Raw genomic sequence first — 20,461 nt, 5'->3', positions numbered from 1 at the left:
TACAGGGGACGAAACTCAGGGCTTCATAGGCAGGTCAGAGCCACTGAACTAAATCCCCAGCCCCTGGTATCCTTTAAAAAAAAGGTAGATCTTTAAAGCTTTTTCAATTTCTGCAAAAGTCTATTCAATTTTTCTACTTAATTTAGTCACTTATATTTTCCTAGGAAATCATGTATTTTCTCGTTTGTCTAATCTGTTGACAGAGAATAAGCATAGTTTTTTGCTTTTTATTGCAATAAATGAATATATTTAAAATACCCCTCAGCCGGGCATGGTGGCACACTCCTGTAATCCCAGCACTCAGGAGGCTGAGGCAGGAGGATCGCTGTGAGTTTGAGACCAGCCTGGGCTACATAGTGAGTTCCAGGTCAGTCTCAACTACATAGTGAGACCCTGTCTCAAAAAACCAAAAAACAAAAAATAACATAAAATACCCCTTTTTTTGTACAGTGTTTTGAACATTCTTTTTTTTTCTTTTTTTTATTTTTTTATGAACTCAGGCTTGCACTTGCAAGGTGGGCGCAGTGCCACTGAGCTAAATCCCCAGCCCCTGTTTAGGACATCTCAAGCTAGGTTTGCAGAAGAGAATTTCTAGGCTGAAGTGTTTGATCATGTTAACGAGTAATAATTTTTTTTATGTTTGTACTGGGGATCGATCTTGGGACCTTATGCTTGCAAGGCAGGCTGCGGAACCACTGAGCTAAATCCCTGGCCCATAACGAGTAATACATATTGAAAAATACCTTTTAAAGTCAATAAAAGCAAGATTATATAGAAAGTAATATGACTTTTTCTAGAGAAAGCCTTTCTACAATTATGAAACTCCCTTTGAGATCTTACTTATAGACTGCTCTTCTTTTTGTACTGGGAATCCCTCACTCTCTGAACCCAGGAATTCTTTATTCTGGCCTTGACTGTCCTTGAGTCATTGCCTACCTTGGAATGAATACCATTAGATGTTGCTGCGTGCCTCTCACCAAGCCTTCCCCCTATCCTTCCATCTCTATAATTGTAGTGCTAGACACCAAGGACACCCACCTAGGCCTTGGCAGACCCTTGGGGAAAGTGTCGTTTTTAGAAAGAGCCCACTGGATTGTTTGTTTTGTTTTGATTTTTAGTACAAGCGATCAAACTCAGGACCTTATGCTTGCCAGGCAGGCATAGTGCTACTGAGCTATCGGCCTGGTCTCTAAATCATGCCTGATCATTATGCAGAATTATGTTTTCAATTTGGACTCTTTGAAGCCCCCAGGCTTTCATGAGCCTGCTTTGAGGACAGAGAGGAAGCCATCAAGCCAGTGGAGTACAGAGCTACCTCTATATCCCATCCACCAGAATCTCTTCATGCTTATCTAATTCCTTTTTAATTTCCCTTTAAAATTAATTTCTGCTGTTTAAAAGTAAGAGTCCTGAAATTATTAATATAGAGACATAGAAATGTTGAAACTTTTATCCAAGAAGTTTAATTTTTAGGAAATTAGATAAAAAAATTAATAATAAAGTTAACAGGCGTCTAAAGAACACTGCAAAATCCCATCAACCCTCCCCTGAGTGACCTAGAATGAGTACCCTCCTCCCTACATAAGATCACAAAAACTTAGGATTGTCTATTACTTTCCAATTACTGCTGTGACAGAAAAGGAAAGTTTGGCACGTCAGGGAATTGAAATTAATTGAAAGCAGACTTGAGTTAATTTCCACTTCATTGTTCTTTATTGAATAGGTCTTTGGTGCATATTTCTAATTTAGTAGAATGAGAACTTTTTAGGTTGGGGACAGGGGGATGAGGAAATGTTTTCCCTTGAAACTAAAATAAATCATCAGGACAAATCCTGCAAGCATTTGCAGAGGGGAGTGTATATGATCTTCCTGTAGAAAAATTAAGAAAGGAGTGCACGCTTGTGTGTTATTTTTCTATATGGTCTGAAAGCAACATCATTTTGTAACTGTAACGCCCTGTGTGGACGGCTTCAGTGTCCTGACAGTGCTCTCAGGGGCACTGCCTCACTGAATCACTGTAGTGATGTAGGTTCCATTCATTTTACACAGAGAGGAACCAGAGTCCAGAGCATTTATTTGCCCAAAGTGACACACGAAGTAGCTCTAGGTAAGACTTTGTATAATTCTGCATCTGTAAGTAAGTGGTCTCAAGCTACAGTATTCCAAATATAATAATATAAGGAACCACTTGCACTGTCATAAAAGAAAGCATTAGTTCCTACGTGGACGTCGTTCTGGTAAGTGTGATGAGAGAAAGACTGAAAGGGAAAGAACACAATGTAAGACTTGAAAAAAGAGGTTCGTCACACCAATTCAGAGAATAGGAAATATTATTTGTAAAGTTTTATGTTCAATTTATTGCAATAATTCTTAAAACTTAGATCCAAAGGGCAGTTTTCTAGGAAAACATAGATTATTAAAATTTGTTTTAAAAACTGTAAAAAAAAAAAAAACTCACCCAGAACGACTCTCTTTAGAAGATATTGGAAGGGAACATCAAATACCTGCCCCCCCCCAAATAAGATGGCTCAGGGTACTAGCACAGGATTTATAAATAGCAGTCATTGTGTTATTTAATCCATAGGAGAGAACAGGCTGTATGTAAATCCGTACATCCATTTCAGGAGGTTCTGATACCAAAAATACTCTATGTTGGATAAGTAAATATGCACATATTCTAAGTAAAATATCAAAAAGCCAAAATACACCATGACCACTAGAGTTAGTTCTAAAATATAAAAATGGTTGGATGCTTATAAATCTATTAGTACTGCTCAGTAATCAACAACGCAAGAAGACAATGACCCTTAGAAGTGTGGATTTTAGAGGGGCGTGGTGGTGCATGCCTGTAATCCCAGCACTTGGGAGGATCACCACATATTTCAGGCCAGCCTGGGCTACATAGTGAGCGCAAGGCCAGCCTGAACTGTATAGCGAGATAATCCTGTCTCAAACAAGCAGACAAGCGTGAACTTCAGCAACCAAGTGATAAAGGCAGGAACACAAATGTCATAATACGTAAGTGCACAAGTGTTTAAATGAGGTTTCTCAAAGGTAATGTAACTTTTTCTATCCCTTTCCAAAAAACATCCTCAAATGCACAGCAATTGAAAGTGGTAATGGCAATAAATTAATTTTATTGCCACCGCCATCGCAAACAACAGTCTTATATGGAAAACAGTGGGTGAGTTTCGAGTTAGCTTTTTCCTGAACATTTTCACAAATATTGGGTGTTGCTAGAAACGGGGCGGCTCGTGCCACGGAGCCAGGTCCCCAGGCCATCACCCCACCTTCAGCTTCCTGCCTGAGCGCTGCTACCTCACCTTGGGTGAGCGGCAAAGGAGCCATGAGGCTGCTTCAATTCACCTTCCTGCTCACACCTCCCAGCACCCGTCTTCCCACAAATGTTTTCAGCAAATGGTGCCAACAAGTGTTTGAAGGAAGTGACCTGAATTTTTATGCACATAGACCACCGGGGAAACATGCTTCTTACCAGCAGATTTCCTCAAATTTACAATAAAGTGTTAGTGGGTATTGTAAATTTACAATAAAGAGTTTGGCCTTGGCCGGGGATTTAGCTCAGTGGTGCTGCTGCCTGCCTCGCAAGCACAAGGCCCCGAGTTCTCTCCCTGGTACCTCCCCCCAAAGAGTTTGGCCTTGAGGAGAGATGATTTTATTACTAGGAAAAAAAACAAAAACAAAAACAAAACCTTCTCTTTTACCAAGCAAAGTTCCTCTGGTTGGAAAGAGGTTCCAACAACCGCTGGGCTTAAAGAACCAAGAGAAAGCAGGATATCCCAATGAGTATTCCCACACCAAAGCTAACTCGATGTGATACCCGTCACTGTGTGCGCAGAGCCAGTGGGAAGGGGACGAAACACACGAAGCAGGCTGCTCTCTCCTTCTGAAGCACACAGAAGTTTCTCCACATCCGATGGAAGATCACTGGTCCCCCTACCCTCACCTTGCCGGCATGGTAATTTCTGTTGTTCACCTAATATAGGATTCATTTGATTGATATTTGTCAATATCAATTAGATTTTAAAAAAGAATTTCAGCATGCTATAACTCAAATTACGGCCTTGAAATAATTATTCTGAGTATAGGCCTCATTTAAGACATCTTGTGTCTCCTTTTACTGCTTAGTGCACATAGATATGTCAGAACTAGACTTTGGGAGGCTGAATTCACAAGCTGTGAGTCTGGCCTGGGAAAATATGCTTCATTGCCTTTCCAATCATTTGGCTTTTAATAAATTAATTAATTTATTTACTGCTACCAGGGATCAAACTCAGGACCTTGCGCTTGGAAGGCAGGTGGTGGCACCAATGAGCTAAATCTCTCTCTCTCTCTTTTTTTTTTTTTTTTTTTTTTTTTGGTACCAGGGGTCAAACTAGGGACCTTGTGCTTGCAAAGCAGGAGGTGGAACCACTGAGCTAAATCCCCAGCAGCCTCTGACTCTTATTTTAAATCTCAATCTTTCAAAGGTGTTCTCTCCCTGGATTCACCAGAGTGGAAGTAAGAGCCTCCAAGAGACACTCTTTACAGAAGGCAGAAGGCCCCAGTACAAGATACAAATTTATCTACTTAAAAAGAAAATGAAGCGACCGTCCCTATACCTTCACTTGGTAAGTTCCGCCTGGAAGAGAGGAAGGACAGCTAGGGACAGAGAGGCCCCTGGGAAATTTGCAGAGGGAAAGGGCTCTGGGCACCAGAGAAAGCTCCCTTCAGCCCGAGGGACGGCCCTATCTGTGAGGGGGATGTCCACCTGGGAAAAGCTACGACCTCGGGAAATATTCCACCTGCAGTTGCAGGCCTCACAAGATCCAAATCAGGCTGGTATACTTTATGAAATAGATCATCAGTCACCAAAGCCTATTTTAGGTGAGAGGGGAAACCGGGTTACTGCTGCCTGTCCTGGGAGAAAGCTTTTCATAGTTCAGACGAAATGACTCCCAATTAAGAGCTCCCTTTGGCGCTTTTAGAACTGCTGGAAAGAATAGAGTAAAATCCAATCTTCAGAATGTCTATAGTTTCTCACTACTTCCCAGTGAATAAAGCCTTTCAGTGAGCAGAGTCCAGAAACTGGAAAGCATACAGAAATCTATGACCTCAATTAAACCAGTAGCCCACAGCCTGTGGCCAGGGCCAGTGATAGTCTCTTGCCACCAAAACCACAGCCTTCTCCCTTCAGAACTAGGCCACCCACTGGCCCTGTGAATTCCTACCTAGGGATCTCAGTCCCTATAGGTCCCCCTGCCTCAAACATTCTGACTTCTGCCAGTCCACGTCCTGCTCAACCTGCCTTGACTACCCTCCTTCATCCACCCTCACTACAGCAAGGATCATCTTATAACCCATTGTTACCGAGTCTGGCAGCATAAATCTAAAGATAGGAAATGTTTAATATTTTTACTGATCAATGAAAAGCATGAATTCATCATTAGGTTGATTCTTTTTTTGTTTTTAGCCTTTCCAAACATGCCTGAACAGGCCTGAAGCTAAGGCATACTGAATCCAACCACTAATATTTTTTACCCCATCTAATAAATTTGGAACAAGGAAAAGGGGGAGACATTATATCAAGAGTCCAGAGGCCGGGCATGGTGGCACATGCCTGTAATCCCAACATTTGGGAGGCTGAGGCAGGAGGATTGCTGGGAGTTCGAGACCAGCCTGGGCTACATAGTGAATTGAGTTCCAGGTCAGTCTCAACTACATAGACTGTCTCAAAAAACCAAAAAAAAAAGAGTCCAGAGCACATAGGGGTTACATGTGCTAAGAAGCTATATTTGGATTCCTAACTCTCTTATTGCATTATTTTAATTTTTTAATGAGCTGGGACAGGAATAAGTTAATTTAAAAAGTGGAATATCTGGGCATGGTGCCATGCACCTGTAGTCCCACCTATTCAGTTGGCGAAGGCAGGAGTCTTGTTTGAAGCAACCCCCATCTCAAAAGAAAAAAGGGAAAAAGTGCCCCATGTTCTTCCCTCCAAGCTGAATAACATACTCCTTTCACCCCAGATAACGGGGTAGAAATCCTATTCATCAGAACTTTTAAAAGTATACGAACAACCTCACCTGAAATCAATTCTGGGGCTGCTTAGGCATGCTCTGGGGAAATCGCTCCCGGCTCATTTCACCTTGTTCTGATATCACTGGAAAAGGCTTCCTTCATTTGAAGGCAGGTCAGTCTAACAGGGCACATACATCCCCTCAGATCACATTCTGCCTTCAAGGCTATGTCATCAATGCTTTTCAGAGGCCCTCTGTTTTGCTTTTTGGATAATCCAACCTACGAACATTTTCATCGGACTTCCTGCCCTAAATTTAAATAAAAATGTTCCCCAAAGAGTCAAGAAGGCAGTGTACCTGCTGGCCGCAGTGCCAGGGGATAGGAAGTACAGTAGGCTGAGAGCTGACTGTGACCTCTCACTCACCACGGGGCCATGGGGAAGCCGGGAGCCTCTCTGGTCTTCCATTTCCTCATCTATAGAATGAGGAGGCTTTCCAAGTCCGTGATGCTCAAAAATGCTGGGGCTCAAATTTAGCAGGATGTCTCCAAATATTACTCAGAAGCGTAGTAAGATGGTGATACAACTACCAGGGGCCTCCCTTCCACCCCCCAGTTCCAAGAGCCTCCCATATCTGTTCTTTGGCTCACTCTCTCCAAAAAAACAAAACAAAAGACCCAACTCCATGACCCAAACCAAAATTATCCTAAGCGGTCCCACAATGTTTTCATCCCTATAGTTCTTTTCCTATGCACTTTGAGCTATTTTTTAGTATCCAGGTCTTGAAGGGTAGGAAACGAATTGGCTTTTCTTCTGACTTTTGTTTTTTTCCTACTCTCTGAATCTCTCTGGTTGAACTTCCATCTCTTTCCAATGAACATTTTCACCTGGCTGTTCCACGGTCAGCTCAAACTCAATGCATTTAAGTTTCATTGATCTCCTTTCACCTCTCCAGGTTTCCCCTTCAGATTTCCCTAGCTGTCACCCAGATGCACGACCTTGGAATGACCTTCTCACCCTACAATCTACCAGTCATGAAATCATTGTGAGTCTTCCTTTCTAAGGCTTTTCACATTTTCTCCTTCCTTTGTTACTGTCAGCTCTTTAGTTCAACCTGACTGTCCCACACCTAAATGTCTATTTGAGAATCCTCTTTGGTTTATCAACCCTTTTCACTGCTACTACATTAGTTTCCTTTCAGTATCATTTTGATCATCTCTTGCTCCAACTCAAAAACTTCAAGGGGTCTTTTCTCAACTGAAAAATCTAAAATCCAAGCATCAAGGTCCTCCGCGACGTTCCTGACCTTTCCCTCGACTTTGTTCCCAATGTGAAAGAGATTTCCCAGTCTCCTCTGTCATCCCTACTTTGTCTCACCCTCTCCCAGCTGCCTGGTACACCCCTCATCTTTTCCTAATTTTCACATCTTTATATAGTCCCCAAAGTAGAACTCAGAAGTATTTCCCTCTCTAGAACTTTCTCCCTTCAACCCAATAAGATATTATCCTTCTTTTCTTGAAAGAACTGTAGAAGTCAATTACAATCAAAACCACAGCTTCCTATCATTACGTATCTGATGCAAATAATCTCATTTTCTAAGTTGATTATAAACTTCTCGAGATAAAAGCCCATTTTTCCCCACAGTACCCATTCTATATTCTTACATGGCGTAGACACTCAGTAAAAGTTTGTTGACTGAGACAATAAGCATGGCCAGACACTGCCAGTGGAACTACTTAGCACATAATCACTCCCGATTTAAGGAATTATTAATAATTAATTGATTAGGTGTTCTTTCATCTAAAAATCTGTTAAAAAGCAGTTGTGGAGGTAGAGACTAAGGGAGAGAGAATTGGCCAAAAGAAATCCAGATTAGGCGAATAGAACCAAAGGACTTGTCCAGGTCCTCAGAATCACTTTCAGAGTTACAGAGCCATAAAACAGAATGATGTGCAATAGCTTAGCCCTTGCTCTACACAGCAGTCTAGTGTTGTGAATTGTGGGGCAAAGCCGATGTTTTTCTTCCTTTGCCCCCCTGGGAAGGCACTGGAGAAACCGCACACTCTGAGGCTTGCCTGTTTGTCTCCTCAGAGCACCTGGATGACTTGTCTTTGGCCCCTGCTCTGTATTCATCTGCCCAGGAATCCATGCCCCTGGCCTGCTCCTGGTCTCCAAATCACAAGATAGCAGTGAAGGAGCCAGTAGATGCAGGATGAATCTTGAAAAAAAGCAAATACAGACCCACCCGTTTGAAAACTGTGTACCCAAGCTGGTACTCTCACTTCTCCCTGTCTTTGGTTTAGCTTAGGTTCTTCCTCTAGCCTGTTACGCAGACAGCAAACTACCTGAAATCTGGATGTGATGGTCACATCAAAAACAGATCCCTGCTTCTAAAAATCCTATGGATTCGGTCATCATAGTTTTTTTTAATGTATTATTTAATAGCCATAATTCCCATTAGTAAAAATTAAGTAATTTGGAGGGCGGTGGTACTGGGGAACAAACTCAGGACTTTGCGCTTGGCAAGGCAGGCACGGCACCACTGAGCCAAATCCCCAGCCCTAATTTAGATGTAACACATGCAGAAAGTTATTGAAATGTTAAAACAGCATGCTTGGAACCCTGGAAGTGGAGAGAAGCTCATTTGTGAGAACTCTGGGACATAAAGGTTGAGGGGGAAAAAAGCCAGGTTGAAGCTTAAGCTCTTAATCATCTCCACCAGGCCAATTTCTTTCCTCTCTCTCGGCAACTTCAGAAAGTTATCAAATTTACCACATCCTACTACACATATTAAAGATAAAAAAGATCTGAAGTCTCTTCTTAAATGTCATTCTGTGACATGTATAAAAAGAAGGCCCCTGCATTCTGTGAGGTTTAAGCCAGGGTCTAACACACGTTCTGAATGAAAGGGAGTTGAATAAGTGAATGAATGAATATCATAGTTTGGAAACACCCAAACGAAAACAAAGCTGTACCCAGCAGCACTATTTGCAATACGAAAAGGATTCAGCCTGGAGTAGTAAAGAGAACCCAACAGATTACACAGAGATCAGCCAGTCAAATCCTGCCGCATTATAAATAAAGGAAATGAGGTCCAGAGAGGGTAAATGAGGTGACTAAATCACAAGTCCAATTTTCACAGAGGAAAAAAAAAAAAAAAAAGCTAAACTGGTTCACTAGAGCGCCAATTTCCTGTGCAAATGTAGTGATGATGGCATCTTGACACCCCAGCCTCTGTCTCAGTGAAGTGGGTTCAGGAGTAAGGGGAACGAGATGGCTGTCAGTTCAGCCCTTGCCCAAACAGGTCAACCTTGGCGCTTGTCATTAATACTCTAATTTTATTTCCTTGGATCTTGAGAGCTTGTTTTTTTTTTTTTTTCCTTAACACATCTTACTCTGTTAACCGCTAATACCTGTGCCTGTTACAAGCAACACTGCCAGGCACACTGGGTGGTAACAGGAGGAGCTGATGGAGAATGTGAGGTTTGAATATGAACAATCTGGATTTGAATCCCAAGTCCATGATTTAAATAGCTGGTTGGCCTTGGGAAAATTACTTAACTTCTCTAAAAGTCTGAATGTCTCGGGGTCTGGTGTGATTATAAGTCTGTAGTAGTTACGACTATGCTTTGCAGTTTTGCCCAGAGCAAAGCTGGAAGTTCAGCCCAGCCTGAGAAAAAGCAAACACTGGACGCTCCTGAACAGTCTAGATGTAAATGTCTTCAGAGGTAGGAGGACCACAGTTGAGCTTCTTCTGTGGTCCAGAGTATGTAGTTTAGAAGTGAGCCCCACTGGGGAGCTGGCCACCACTGCCGGAAGAAGAATTTGGAGGAAAAGAACCCACCAGCATGTAGATGCCAGGCAACCATCAGGCTAACTGCGAGGTTAGAGCTGCATTAAATTGCTACTTGGACACCAATTTATCAGAAGTGCTAAAGAATCCCTGAAAAGGTGAGAGGGAAGAAGCTGTATTTATCAGGATTTCTCTAAAGGAAAAGAATCATATTGAATTAATTTGATATTTGGATAAGTTCCTCTGTGTGTGTGTGTGTGTGTGTGTGTGTGTGTTTGTATGTGTGTGTGTTTCTTGTGGGTTTTTGTTTTGTTTTTGTTTTTTTTCAAGACAGGATCTCATCTGTAGTTCAGGCCAGCCTTGAACTCACTTAGTAATTCAGGCTGGCCTTGAACTTAACAGTGATCCTCCTGCCTCAGCCTCCGCAGTGCACCAGCATGCTCTTGCAGGATTTTGGTTACTATGATGAGTGGTGTAGCCAGTGTAAGGTAAGAGCTGAACTGTACGTAATCCTGAAGAGCAAGCTGGGCTCTGCCCTGGGAGGGCCTCCTTTCCCAAGCTTCCTTCAACCAAGAGCAGTTTCTCTTCAGTGAAATGTTGAATACCGAAGGAAAGCCTGTTTGAGTAAGTGCTAGGGTTTTTGCCAACCTTGGGTATCCTGATCCTCCCGTGTGTGGGACCCTTATTTTAAAGCTCAGGATCCCCATGTCACTAACCCCAGCTCACCAGCTAAGCAGATGGCTATCTCACATGGGCTCAGGGGTCACTCTTCTAACCAGAACCGTGGAGAGGCTGCCTAGGTGGGGCTCCCCACATGTGGCCAATTAGACGTCAGTCGGTATGAACTGGCTACATGTAATAGTGGGATGTGGCTGCGGAGATGACCTCAGTTCATGCCTTGCACCAAGTGCATTCATGCTCCTCCCATCCTCTATCCCCTGAAAAGCTTTCTCTACAGAGTGAAATATTTCTCATCCTTCAAGACTCAAGAATTTTTTTTTTTCTGGCATCGGGGATCGAACTCAGGACCTTGCACTTGCGAGGCAGGCGCGGTGCCACTGAGCTACCTCCCCGGCCCCTCAAGCACTTTCTTTTCTGGGCCTGCCCTGATCCTTCAAGTTATAGGCAATCCCTTTTCTACTGCATTCTTTTTTTTTGGTTGTTTGGTACCAGGGATCAAACTCGGGACTCTTCTCTTGTGAGGCAGGCGATGACACCACTGAGCTAAAGCCCTGGCCTTCTTACACTGTATTATTAGCATCTCTACCTTGTGGGGAATCATAGGCAACAGTTTCCATATCTGTCTCTCACACAACACTGGAAGCTCCAGGGCAAGGACCATTTCTTATCTGTATTTATAGTACCTGGCAGGTAACTGTTTTTTAAAAAATTCTTTTTAATGTTTGATTGGCAAATTATAATTGCATGTTTATGGAGTACAACGAGATATTATGATATATGCATACAACAAGGAATGGCTGAAACATGCCAACATTCCCATCACTATTAATTATAGTTACTTGCTGCATAATAGATCTCAAAAGACATATTCTTCTAACTGAAACTTGGACCCTTTGGCTATTACTCCACTCCTCCCTCTCCCGCTCTCTTAGCCTCTAGTTCCCACCATCCTGTTCTCTATTTTTATGAGTTTGAGTTTTTGGATTCCACACATAAGAGGGATCATGCAGGAATGTCCTTCTGTGCCTGGTTTGTTTCACTTCGCATGTCTTATCATCCCAGGATCATAGGCTTGAAGCCTCAGTATAAACATAACACATCTCCTTGAAGTAGCAATTTTACTCACATTTTCAACAATTTAAAAAAAGTTCCCATATTTTTAATGCTCAGTATTTTATTAGAGAGGAGTGCAAAGCTAACTTGAGCTTGAAAGATAAACATACTTATATCATTTTTTTTTCCCATTCCTTTCTTTGAAGTATGAAAAGTTTGAGGATTTTTTGCAGTGGGCATTCAATACAAACTTTAACTTAATTTAATTTCAAGGTATGCTTATGGCTAATGATTTCTCTTCCCGAAGGAAACAACACAGAACTTTATTTGTTCATATTAAATAGCAAGGAAAACTATTCTTTTTATATTTATTTGTTTATTTATTTATTTATTTGGTACTGGGGATCAAACTTGGGTCCTTGTGTTTGCAAGGCAGGCGGTGGAACCACTGAGCTAAATCCCAGGCTCAAAACCATTCTTTTTAAATTAACAAGTTGGAATAGGATAAAATGGAAAAATCCATGTTATGTGACCTCAACTGTAAATTTTAACATACGTTCCCTGTCCAAATATAGAGACTAAAAGATTTGCAGAGGACTACCCTCTGGCAAAGACCAAATGCTCCTTTGTATTTGAAAGAAATTATAATTATTATATACACAAAATAACATATGCATTGTGTGCAATCTACACTTTAAAGTCTTTACAGCACCTAAGTAAAAATTAGAAGTCATGATTCTCAGTCCCACTAACTCTTTCAAAATATATTCTTCAACTACTCTTAGTGTATTGCCATTATGCCATGTTAAGGGACTTTCTTTTTTGTTTTCTTCTTTCTTTCTTTCTTTTTCTTTTTCTTTTTCTTTTTTTTTTTGTTTTTTTTTTCTGTTTTGAGGCAGGTCTCACTATCTAGTTCAGGCTGGCCTTGAACTCACTATGTAGCTCAGGCTGGCCTCAAACTCTCTGTGAGCCTCCTGCCTCAGCCTCCCAAGTGCTGGGATTTGAGGTATGTGCCACCATGCCTGGCCTGTTAAAGGACTTTCAAGTGCCCTGCAGGTAAAGATTTGGCTTCTTGTATAGATGTTCCTGTAAAATAATAATGGCAATATAAATACTCTAGCTACTAAGTTTTGTTACCTTTGTGGTGAACACTACATTTATATGTTTATATTATCTGGATTGGGATACTTCAAAGGGATTCAGATCTACAACATAGGGGCCAGATTTAAGTTTTGAGCCCTATAGTAAAAAAAAGTTTAACAGCCTAACGGTCACAAAAACATGAATGTCTTTATTTAGCATATTCCTTCACCATTGTTAGGGTCAATATAAGAGAACAGGGCCAGGAATGTAGCTCAGAGGCACAGCGCCTGCCTGGCAATCTCAAGGCTCTGAGTTCAATAAATAAATAAATAAAATATTAGATTTCTTTGAAAAAACAGGGAAGAGTCTATATACTCTTAAATTCTACTTGTACTTGGGTTACTATTGCTAGACAAATAGAGGTTATGATTGAAAATCAAAGGCTTACACCAAATACTGCCTAATCTTTACTAACTTCTATAGCTTTTTGAGCTACTCTTCATCAATATTCTGTCTTCAATTTTCAGCCCTTGCTTATTGAACATAGTTATACAATGAAGCTTAAGCATCAATGACTTGCTAAGGTTCTTGTCCTTTTTCCCAGGCTATCAAGAGATGATGGTTCATCAAACATCGGCCCACCCTCATTTACATCAGTCAGGATGAGACTCTTCCTCCCTGGCTTCTCCTCAGCCTGAAGCAGTTAGAAGAAGACAGACCCTCGACCCTCATCAAAGTGGGGGGTGGTGAGGTAGGAGAGCAGAAATAAAAACAGGTAGAAGGGAAACAAGAAAAACTGATAACTAAAAATTCGCATATTTAAGGCTTCAACTCCAGGACACAAAGTTCCCAAGATTATTCATATCAGTAGTCCCTAGATTGTTTATGCTTCTTTTCTTTTAGGTCCATCATACCCCAAATCCCTTAAAGCTAATTTAAGTCCATGGATTAGTTTAGTTGATAAAGTAAAGGGCAGAAACTTGATCTTAAAGGGACATAGGAGAGTTCAAAGAATGTTTGGAGGTAAAACATCTTAGGTCATCCATCTGAAAAGTAACTGGTGGGAAAAAAAGAAGTAACTGGTGGGGCTCGTGCCTTTCATCTGTAAAATGGGCTGTTATCTTTTGGTGGGTGGACCATCCTTTTCCTATAAACCAAGACCAAGATGGAACTTCCTCTTGATTCACAAATTCCAGGTTTCCACCGCCAAAAATACATAAATATTCCCAGCTACAAACTGTAGTACATCTCCCTCCCTCCCTCTCTCTCTCTCTCTCTCTCTCTCTCTCTCTCTCTCTCTTTCTCTGAAGGGTACACACTGTATTTCTTTGACTGTGTACTTTTTTTGGTACTGGGGGTCAAACTTGGGACCTTGCACTTGCAAGGCAGGCGGTAGAACCACTGAACTAAATCCCCAGCCCTGACTTTTACATTTCTGCCTGCTAAATCCTTTCCTGCCTCTTAAAAATTTTAATTATTAATAAATAATGAATAGTCATCAAGTGAAATACCTTTGAGACTTTATGAAGGTACTGCCAGGAAGAAGGAGGTGTGACTATTTAGTTTAGTTAGGTATACTAAGTTAAAGAGAAAGGAGCAAGCTAGGCCATTATTATTGGTAAGCCTTGTTTTAAAAACTGAATTACAGAACAGTTCTAAAAGCAGCACCTGCTGGGTGTAGAAATACTGAGACTCCGACTCACTGTAGCCTCTTTCCCTTTCCTGAGTGTTGCACGTGGAAGGGTCAGTGAGAAACCAAACAGCCCTCCTGGCAGTCCTGGAGGACAGCAGAGGACCCAGGGCTGGAGTGGGCGGGGAGGCTGGAGAATTCCAGAGTGTGTGGTCCGCCCTAAGGGACTGACACTTGATTTTGCATCAGGGAGCAAAGAGGCCAATGTGTTGCTCAGATTTTGAGTTTTACAAGTGGTATATTCATATTCATATTTATATTTATAGCTTCAGACCTTTGCAATCCCTATTCCTTTCATAAAAGCAATGGCCTTCCAATCAATTCCATTTGATTTTCGCAATATATCTTTTTAATAGCATATTATTTTGCCAACGATCCTCTCTAAATCTGAATCAAGGAGACTTGTCTCCTTCTTATGTCTTATTCAGACATCCAAATTGTTATTCCCAAGAACATTTATGAAGTGACACATTCATGATAAACTTTTAGCCTTCCTACCAAAGTCTTGATCAAAATCCTTTAGTAACTCCTCCTGAAGTTCCCATGTCCCAACCCAATAGAAAGACCCCCTTGTGATCTGGTCTCCACCTTGCTCTGCAGGCCTATCTGCTGTCGGTCCTTCCCATACACACACTGGGCCTCTCTCACGAAGCCAGTCCCAGTCCTCTATCCTTTCTGGCCTCTGGGCTCCATTAACACTGTTTCCTCAATGGGCATCCTTCCTCTGTACTGGCTACCTGTTGGACTCCCAGTGTCCTTCAAGATTCTGTGCGTCTCTCTGTCCTGTATTCCCTGACATGTCCAAGTACAATTAAGCCCTGGTTTTCCATACTGCCTGAGCATTTCGCCCCCTCTGTATACTAGTACTTATGTCAAGTGTTTGTGTGTGTGTGTGTGTGATACCGGGGATCGAACTCAGGTCCTTGCGCTTGCAGGGCAGGCTCCAGAACCACTGAGCTAAATCCCCAGCCTGTCAAGTATTAACTTTGATGAGAAGTCCAGATAACCTCAGGGAATCTATAAATCCAAAATTTTACCTAGGTTCATTTTCTTCTGGAGAAGGGGTTCAGAATTCACATCAGTGTAGCAAAAGAGTTCATAATTGCTCCCTCAAAAATAAATTGGGAGCTGGGCATGTTGGCACATGCTTATAATCCCAGCACTCAGGAGGCTGAGGCAGTAAGATCACCACATATCTGAGGCCAGTCTGGGCTACATAGTGAGTTCAAAGCCAGCCTGAACTACAAAGAGAGACCCTGTCTCAACCCATTCCCCCCCAAATTAAAAATAATAATAATAATGCTACTGTGCTAAATTATGAGTCCTTAGGAAATAGAGTGAATTCTATTCTTTGAACCTCTACAGTAAGATGTCTGATGTTTACTGAATGAGACTTTTAGTTATCATTTACAGGTAACATTTATTCTAGTCAAGCTATACAGTAAATTTAACCTCCTCTTGTTTTTTTACGTAGACAGGAGGTGAGATTGAGTGAAACTACTCTGGACAAAAGGGAAGTTACAGAAATATCTATAACAAAATACCAGCAGTGGTTTCTAGAAAGAAAGATGGGGTTACAGGTGAGACAGGCTTTCAAATTTTACTTACACTCATCTGTCTTAACCATATTTGTTTGCTTTACAATGAGCTTTTTGTACTTTTGAACTTTAAAAATTATATTTTAAGCTATAGTACTTAAGTGTGCCAGATATCTAGCTTTAAGTCCTAGCTTTGCTATTTTTTTTCTTTTCTTTTCTTTTTTTCTTTGTCCCAGGACCTTGGGCTGGCACTCCAACACTAAGTTACAACCCCAGTCCTTTTTAATTTTAGTTTAGACGGGTTCTTGCAAAGGCCGGCCTTGAACTTGTGGTCCTCCTGTTTCAGCCTCCCCAGTAGCTGGGATAATTACATCAGCCCTTCTACTTTGGTTTTGTGATCTTGGGAAAGTTCATTAACCTTTGTGAATTTGGCTTCTCAACTGTAAAATGAACATAGTAGGTATTACATGAAAAGGCCCAACACAAAGTAGGGATTTGGTACATATGAGTTCAGTGTACAATAAATGTCTTTCTTAACGTTTGTTTGTTTTTGTGATCTCCAAAGGCATTCAAAACAGAACTCAGTTAAAACATCGTTCCTTCTGGTCTCAATGTTGTACATAAGTGTTCATAGAGGCAGTAAAATATCTGATGTAACAGGCCCAGTTGATAAGGTGGCCATTAGCCCTGACTCTTGTCTAAAGAAATTCCTCAGTGATTTGTACATTTGGTAGGCTTTAAACAAAGAAGTTGACAGGGCTGGGGAATTAGCTCAGTGGTTCTGCTGCCTACCTCACAAGCACAAGGACCTAAGTTCAATCCCTGGTACCAAAAAAAAATAAATAAATCCAATAAATGTTAAGCATTATTTAAATAATAATAATAATAATAAAAGAACCAAGATCTGTCATGTAAAGGTACAAGATCCCAATAATGAATGTAACTGTACTGTATACCTAAAATGTACCAATAAACTCAACAAGGAAAAAAAAAGAAGTTGACAAAAATTTTCCAAGCCATTTATAGGAACTAAGCTGTCAGCTTCTCTGCGTTCTAACTGGAAATAAGTTCTCTGCAGTTTTCACTTACCTCCTGCCCTGTCTCCACCGGGAGACATCACACCATATTTTTTGAAGTCTTCCTTCTAATTTCTCTAGAAGTTCTGTAAAAACAAAATGTCATTGACAATGACAATCACCTTGCATTTTATGCCATCCTTTCCCCCACATAACTGTGTAGTTAAAGGTTACTATATATGCCATTCATTGCTGTTAAAATTTTCTAATTTGGCAGGCTGATATGAAGTAAAAAACAAAAGTCCTTATTTCTTTCAGCCTTTTAATCTTTTAAGTTACTTGGTACGGAGTAGACACAACAACCTCGGCATTTGTACCTTTGGATGACTGATAAAAGTGAATTCTTACCATAGCTAGGCTTCGGGGAGCTTTGTGCAGGGAGGAGTTCAAAGCAGTTATCTAACCCTAAAATATCTAAAGCCACCAGACTCGAGTTTCTTTTTCCTATGTATACCACATTAAATGAAATCACCTCCTTCACAGGACATGTGAAATGGGTTTGTAATAAGTTTTTCTGAAGGGGTTAACTGAGGTGCTCTACGACCAAAATTAAGTACAAATCTATCTGGTTAACATTGTATGATTTACATCACTTTTGTAGGCAGTACGGCAGATCCTAAGCCAGCTGTATGTTTCATTCATTTTTTTGAATAAAACTTTGAAAGTTCTGGGGCAGTTTAGCCAATTTTCTGACTCTTCCTGGCCTTCCCTTTCCTGGTCTATATGGCTGGCTTTGTAATAATAATACTCACCTCTCAGTGCGGATGTGAGAGTTAGGGGAGATGACGGCTGGGGGCGGGGAGAGGAGGCAAAGGCTTTACTCAGCCAGCTTTGTCAGGGGTCCTGTCCTTCATGCTAGGTGAAAATATGCTTCTTCCCAGCTTGGCTATTTTTTTTTTTCTTCTCCACTTTAACTTCACTGAAAAGTTTTCTTAAATGATTACTTCTGTGCATAATTCTGTACTTGGTCCAAAAGCAACAGAGGAGGCCCCGTAAGCCCGACACCGGGTGGGTCAGTCATGATGGTCACCGCCCAGGTCCAACCCTTTCCTCCAGTAGCGCATAGAAAGACTTATGTCCCCTCTTCCCTCACGGATAGTTGTAGCCATGGGAGCAGATTTCTAACCCTGTGATGTGAGTACACATAGTGTGGACGACTGTCTCCCTATACGAGGGAATACACCTTTTTCTGTTTTCCTTTGCCCCTCCCAGCTGGCTAATACCAGGGAGAAGGTGAGGGCTGGCAACCTTCTTGGACCAGCCTGAAAAGCAAAGCCAAAGGGATTCTGGTCTCCCATACCCAGGCATTGAGCTAACAGTGTGCACTGCTCAATACTGAGTTTTGTTGTTTTTTTAAATTATAGGAGAAAAATAAACACTCTTCTAACTTGTTTCAAGTCACTATTGTTTGTTTACTTTTTCCATCATATACAAATGAGCCAATCCTCACTGATATGCTGGCCCTCTAGAAGTTATCCAGGAGCAAGAACAAATTTTAATTCTGGAAAATGTTTCCACGTTTCCTTTGAGCCTCTGTGTACTTTCTATTTATTAGCAACAAATTCCTCACTCTTCAAAAGCCTCTCGTGTGTCTCTCTAGCCTCTTTTGTACACTTTCCCCCTTTCCTCACCTATATATTACTATCCACTCACTTGAGCTCCTTAGCAAGGAGCATAGAAAGCAGGACCACTCTATTGGGGGAAGAAAGAAGGAAAGTTTGGCTAAAACTGAGTTTTCAGCTTTTTGTAGTTTATAGGAAAACAGAGTTATTTGAATTCAACAAGTGTTAAGCACATCTCATGTAAAAGGCAATATGTTAGGTGCTGAAATACAAAAATTTATATATTGTTTGACATTGTTCTGCTCCAAGGAGCTTATAATTGAATAGGAAAGATGAATCACACAAATAACTATAACACGGGGTAGGTATGGAATGCATTAAGAAACGTAGAAAGTGTCTATAACTTTCAGAGGAGAAAGTTTCACGAAGAAGACAGAATTTGAGAGAGTTAGTGGCTATTAGAGAGTTTGACGAAGAAGACAGGATTTAAGCTGAGCTTTGCAGAAAATGGGAGAAACAGGATCAGTAACAGAACATAGCACAAGACATAGGAGAGCCGGGTGGGGTGGCGCATGCCTGTAATCTCAGCATTTAGGAGGCTGAGGCAGGAGAATCGCTGTGAGTTTGAGACCAGCCTGAGCTACATAGTGAATTCCAGGTCAGTCTCAACTACATAGTGAGACTCTGTCTCAAAAAACAAACAAACAAACAAAAGGCATAGGAGGATCTAGGGACCCTAGAGAACCTGCTAATCTACACCTAAGGCAGACGGAAAGAGTAAAGAGCCACCAGAGCTGTCGAACAGGGAAGTAACAAGATCACATCTTGGGTGCGAAGATGGCCCTTGTGGCAGTGCAGAGAAAGGCCAGCTGCAAAGAGGCCGGTGAGTAGGGACCTTTAACAACCCCCCCAAAATATAAGATGACCTGAATTTGAAAAGTGACTACGTAGAGCTGGGTGTGATGGTGCTGCATTTGGGGTTAGGATCAGGAGGTCAGGGAGGGGGACAGAGGGAGGAGCGGGGAGGAGGAAGAAAGAGAAGAGGAAGAGGAAGAAGAAGAAAGGAAAAGAGGTCACAGAAGCCACATTTCAAAAGTTACTGCATTACTGTGTGAGCTATATGTATGCTTTGCCTAAGAAATAACATTGATTGTAGCTCAGATTCAGAAATGGAAAATATCTCCATACAAGAATATTTTAAAATAAGCTTTATTTGAACTGGGACATTTAACCTAAAGGGCTGAATAAGACCGAACAGACCGTACTAATGAGTGCGTTCTGGCTACGGTCTTCATCGAGCCTTAGTTATTCTCCTCCTAGGTCCACTGGAGATGCGCGGACCGACTGCACTGGCAGAGAGAGTATGAATGAGACACAGCAAAACTTTATTGCAGTGGGAGCTACTTCAGGAGAGGCGTGGGGGCAGCACTGCTAGGAAAAAAATCAGGCTGCACCGTTAACAAAAAGCAGGATCAGTGTTTTTGTTTGTTTCCTTTTGTTTTGTTTTCCCTGCGCAGGGTAAAATAGAGAGGCTAACGTCTGGGGATTCTGTGTGGTCCTGGGCATAGTCTCCAAGGGTGTTTTCTTCTTTGGTGCAAAGCTTATCCCAGGAACAACGGATCTCTCTCTAGGGCACACACACTCCTTCGGTACAAACACTCTGCCTGTGTGACACGGATGGGAACAGGCAGGCGAGGCGTGTGGAAGAAGACGGGCGTGTAAGAGGAACGAGTTAAAGGCCCGGGTTTGTCTGCCCTCTGTCCCTCAGGGGTGAACCCCAGCAGTTTCCGTCTCGAGATGCTGTGCTGAAGCTGCCCTGGCTTTCATGACACCGGGATTTCGAGGTTGATAAGACTGTTAGGGAAAGTAAGGGGCAGGGAAGAACACATGCCGTGCTGTAACGGGTCACAGAGCCTAGTTGGCGCCCCAGGGGTACGCCTACCTTTTGTCCCCTCCTGGTTTCTCTCTT

General features: G+C 41.8%; 1 protein-coding gene across 1 annotated transcript in view; it reads right to left on the bottom strand.

Moving 5' to 3' along the window:
• Arhgef33 (Rho guanine nucleotide exchange factor 33) overlaps window positions 1–18,303 on the bottom strand; it is a 55,093-nt gene extending 36,790 nt beyond the window's left edge. The window contains exons 1-2 of the mRNA XM_033762235.1: window positions 17,683–18,303; window positions 16,944–17,016 (exon numbers count right to left, since the gene is read on the bottom strand). The gene's annotated coding sequence lies outside the window, so the exon portion shown is untranslated. The remainder of the gene's footprint in view (window positions 1–16,943; window positions 17,017–17,682) is intronic.
• Window positions 18,304–20,461: the final 2,158 nt, after the last annotated feature.

This window comes from Fukomys damarensis, unplaced genomic scaffold, assembly GCF_012274545.1.
Source record: "Fukomys damarensis isolate Sample0158 unplaced genomic scaffold, DMR_v1.0_HiC HiC_scaffold_2, whole genome shotgun sequence".
Lineage (NCBI taxonomy): Eukaryota > Metazoa > Chordata > Mammalia > Rodentia > Bathyergidae > Fukomys > Fukomys damarensis.
This window is presented reverse-complemented; position numbering and strand designations above follow the sequence as displayed.